Source organism: Abramis brama, assembly GCF_963993115.1.
Source record: "Abramis brama genome assembly, chromosome: 24".
In the NCBI taxonomy this organism is placed as follows: domain Eukaryota; kingdom Metazoa; phylum Chordata; class Actinopteri; order Cypriniformes; family Leuciscidae; genus Abramis; species Abramis brama.
The window spans coordinates 1922701-1927700 of NC_139986.1; the positions used below are offsets into that span (position 1 = coordinate 1922701).

Here is a 5000-nt window from a genome sequence, read left to right on the forward strand (position 1 = left end):
ACCAAACGTACTTGATTTCGAGACAGACACCGACAACAAGTCTTCTTGAAAGATTCGTTAAAAACTATTTACAAGTGTGATTTGTTTGCAGGTCAGTCTACACTGATTAATGCTGTACATTTATGATTCCCGTAAAGGACCAGCTCGTAAGAGTCATTTGTTCGTGAATCGCGAATCATCGTTTGCAGCTTGCGCAGACACCGCACTTAAAGACGTGCCTTCTTGCCATTTGTTTTGTTACACAGTACAGTGTTTATCTCTTCACATTCATTTCAGATTACAAACTCTCATTCACGAATCAGGAAATCAGGAAACCGTGAAATATGATTTACTGTGCTTTGGCGATGTTCATTCGCCTCTCTTTGTGACTTTCGTGGAGAAATCAAAACAAATGAGCAAAACAGCATGAAGCGTGTCCGGTTTCTATCGTAACCTCGGTTCCCTGAGCGGCGGGAACGAGACATTACGTCAGCGTGACGTATATGGGAACTCCTCCCTTCTCCACTTTTGCTGAAGTCTTATGGGCTAACGCCAGCTGGGGAAAGCTGGCCAATTGACGCGAAGCATGCAAATACTGACAGGTTCGCGGGCAGTATAAAATGCATGGGCGCGACAATTCCGTCAGAATCACGAATGAACGCTAGCACAGCGGCTAACGTAATGTCTCGTTCCCACCTCTCAGGGAACTGAGGTTACGATAGTAACCGGAGACGCTTTGGCGCGCTTCTGCGTCTCGGAAAAGTGTCCCGTGACCGACTCCACGGCGTCGCCAAAGACCGTTTGACGGGAGCGTTCAGGAGCGTCTTGCGGTCCGTGTCCTTCAGGTCAGCTAGGGTAAGCCACAGGTGCCCATAAGATTTCAGCAAAAGTGGAGAAGGGAGGAGTTCCCATATATGTCATGCTGACGTAATGTTGAAGTCACCGCCTCGAAAGGGAACTGAGGTAAACATTCAAAATGAATGTCTTTTTTTAATTTATAACATAAATATGACAAAAGGAGCTGTTGCTGAATATTATCACGATTGCAAATGTTACATTGATTTTATAGTTCAATAAACAAGTAGGTAATATTTAGTTACATTTAAGACACAATCTTGACCAGTGTTGGGGGAAACTCATTTCAAGTAACTTGAGTTACGTAATCAGATTACTTTTACAAGTAACTAGTAAAGTAACGCATCACTTTTTCAATTTACAACAAAATATCTGAGTTACTTTTTAAATAAGTGACTCTAGTTACTTTTACACATTTATTGACTGACAGCTCTCCTGTTCCCATGTTGAGAGAAATAAAGTGAGGTGTTGCAATCTCAGAATTTTACACAAAACTATATTAAATTACACAAATATGTAATTAATCTCACTTTATTAACCAGTGTCTTTGCTGCTGACCTTCAATGATCTAATTCAACCATACTAATAAGCAAAAATAGATTAGATTTAGAAAGAAGAGTGTTGAACTTCCTTCCCCTGTATCCTATTGTTCTTTAATCCAGAACACCAGCAGCTGAAAGGTTAGTTTGAGCGGCGCCCTCTACTGTACAGGAGTACATCTGCATTACTTCAGCCTGAAGCTCACTCACTTCACTTTTGGTGTTAGTCGGGGAGCCAAAGTCTTAAAAATGGGTTGAACCTGACATGGTCTGCCATACTTTTTATTTGTGTTTTTTCTGTCAACTTTTTGGCCATTTTAGTGTATGCACCCTTTATTTTTTTTATCAGAAAAATGTGAAAAATGATTTTTTTCCTCAAATCCTCAGTGGGTTGGGGAGGCGGTCATTAAATGCATTCCAGATACACAGAACACATGTGCTGACAACATCCACTGAAAAAATAACTCTTAAAACACATTTCTACATGATTTTGCATCAATTTAATGCAATTTTTTTTGTGCCGTTTTCTCACTTTTTTCCAATATATTCATCTTTACTTCATTGGCAATCAACTATTCCCCCAAGTTATGACATCAGTCAATATGTCATTCGTTTCATCAAACAGTATACTCATTCATCCACAGAAAAAACTATAAAAATCCAACCAAATCAATGGATCTGTGATGATTTCACTACTAGTTGATCAACAGGCTCAGAACCTCAATAGACTTTTAGGCAACTCTCAAAATGCCGAACTAAACTCATTCTACACTAAAACGGCCACAATTTTTTTTCCTGCAGTGTTTCCGGCAGAGCAGACCCTCCAGTTATTGGTTCTTAGGGTCAAAGTTAACAGAAAAAACACAAATAAAAAGTATGGCAGACCATGTCAGGTTCAACCCATTTATTGAGCTTTTGAGACTTTGGCTCCTGACTATGTGAAAGGGCCTTAACATTTGCAAAAAAATTATAACTTTTTTTGTTGTTATTAAAAAACAAACAAGCAAGCCCAGCCCAGGTGAGAAACAGTAATGCAAAAGTAATGTAGCGCATTACTTTTCATAAAAAGTAACTAAGTAACGCAATTAGTTACTTTTCTGGGGAGTAACACAATATTGTAATGCATTACTTTTAAAAGTAACTTTCCCCAACACTGATCTTGACTGATTTTTCCTGCTATTTCACTGACGAAAATACTTCCAAAGTAAAGCAACTCAGTTTTGAACGAATCGTTTGAGTGAATGACTCAATGACTCGCTTATTATTACTCGCTTGTCGTCACCTATTGGCGGTTTAGTTTCATGTTTAAAAGTATCATTGCATTTTTTCTTACTTGTATATTCAAACATTAATTTAAACATTAATCTCATAATATTAGGCTATTTATTGCTGTGTATGCAGTGTATATTATATTTGATTGCTAACAGCCCTATAAACAGCCCTATAGTGTCTTCTTATTATTATAACTCTGAATATATTGATCAAATGTAAGACTTCTAATAATACATCTAATAAGGTTTAAAAAGGCCTTTATTAAGGTAAATAACGCCCTAGGGCAAATATCACAAATGTGCAGATTTAAGTAAAAACTAATCGAACACTGATGAGAATATTGCTGCAGATTAAATTATATTTATACCACCAAAAAGTGTGAATGCCCCCGGTGACAGATAGTCTTGAGCTACAACACAATCTGAGTGATGTAGGCCCGAAAAATCCCCAAAATTGCAATAAATACTGTAGTCAGAATTTTGCTGTGAAATGAAGGGTCATTTCTGTTGTAACGCAACAAATCACCAAAAAAAAAAAAGGAGCAAAATATCCCATAATCTCTTTCTCTTGAATAAATTGACCTTTATTGGGATTTAAGTGTTACCTGTTTGGGAAACTTGTTTACTCTTACAGTAATTTAAGTCTTTCCCAGCCAATGTATGAATAGAATGTTTATTACAAGTTTGATAATTGAATTGTGTCTAATTATAACTTGTATAATGTTAAAATACACATGCATTTATACAGACTCACAAAGTATTTATTTTTTTATTTGTTTGTCGTTGTTTTCCAGTAATCAAATAGCACTGAAAATATACTGTGAATTCCAGAGAGCCGAGGTTTCAGAATTTGCCCTATTTTCCCAAACTTCAAGACATCTGCAAATTGTTTTACTTGTGTACTTGTTTACGGCGATGTTTATTTGTGAACTAGGTCTATATCGTCCTCTGATCGGACTCAGCTGAACCGGCTCTCTGACAGTAACTTAACTCTTAAACCTTTAAAGATCTGAAAACGAGCATCTTTACAGCGGAGAAGTGTCAGGCGTTATGAACGTGAAAGTATGCGCTTCAGTTTTCAGTTTTCAGTCGGGAATGGCGGCTCTCTGAAGTGCTGTTTTCTGGAGGGTTGAATGGATTGGTTTCATTAAATCCCCCCGGCCGGCGCTCGACTCTGGGAAATGAGATCCAGACGTGCGAGCGCTCTGAGCGAGGAGACTGGGAATCACAGGCTTTTATTGGAGAACGCAGTGTTTTTCTGCAGTTTTAAGAGGCACTGCAGCTCATTGTTGCACTAAGAGCACTCGTAAAATACACTTCATCTGAAACGTTACGTTGGCTCAAGAGTATGGAAGCTTGTTTCCGTCACAGAAGAAAACATTTTGAAAGATATTTGCGACTTTTTTAGCTCACAATTGCGAGATATAAAGTCAGAATTGGGAGATATAAACTCGAAATTCAGACTTTTTTCCTCACAATTCTGACTTATATCATGCAATTATGACATCTTTTCTCAGAATTGTGAGATATAAACTCGCAAAGTCCAATTCTAAGGGGGAAAAAAGAATTGAGAAATAACCTTGCAATTCTGACTTTCTTTCTTGCAATTCTGACTTTGTATCTCCCAATTTTGTGTTAAGTCAGAATTGTGAGATACAAACATACAATTCGGAGAAAAAAGTCAGAATTTTGAGTTTATTTCTCGCAATTTTGACTTTATATCACAAAATTCTGACTTTATAACACAATTGCAACTTTATAACACGCAATTGCAACTTTATATCTCACAATTCTGACTTTATATCATGCAATTCTGACTTTATAACACAATTTTGACTTTATAACACGCAATTCTGACTTTATAATACACAATTCTGACTTTATATTACACAATTTTGACTTTATAACACGCAATTGCAACTTTATATCTCACAATTCTGACTTTATAACACAATTCTGACTTTATAACACGCAATTCTGAGATAAAAATTCACAATTACCTTTTTTTATTTTTCATTCTGTGGCGGAAACAGGCTTGCATACAAGAGGGACTTACACAATTCTAACTGAATACAATTTATGTATACATTAAATTTTGTCTGTTACATTTTTTTCCAATTGCTAACACACAATTTTGCAAACTAGGCTGGTTTTATCAAAATACTTCACACAATTCACAAAACCACACACCCAAACCTCAAAATAGCTCATATATCCTGCAGAATGAAGCACTGCAACCAAAACTACACACAGCATTATCACAATCAAACTTCTGAACTTCATTCATATTAGCAGATTTTTGCCTAACCAACCACACACTGTTGGGCGTAATGAAGAGCACTCTCATCTTTAGTAT

At 36.8% G+C, this 5000-nt stretch overlaps 1 protein-coding gene across 2 annotated transcripts in view; it reads left to right on the forward strand.

Moving 5' to 3' along the window:
- piezo2a (piezo-type mechanosensitive ion channel component 2a) overlaps positions 1 to 5000 on the forward strand; it is a 197240-nt gene that overhangs the window by 77451 nt on the left and 114789 nt on the right. The gene's annotated exons all lie outside the window — the stretch shown is intronic.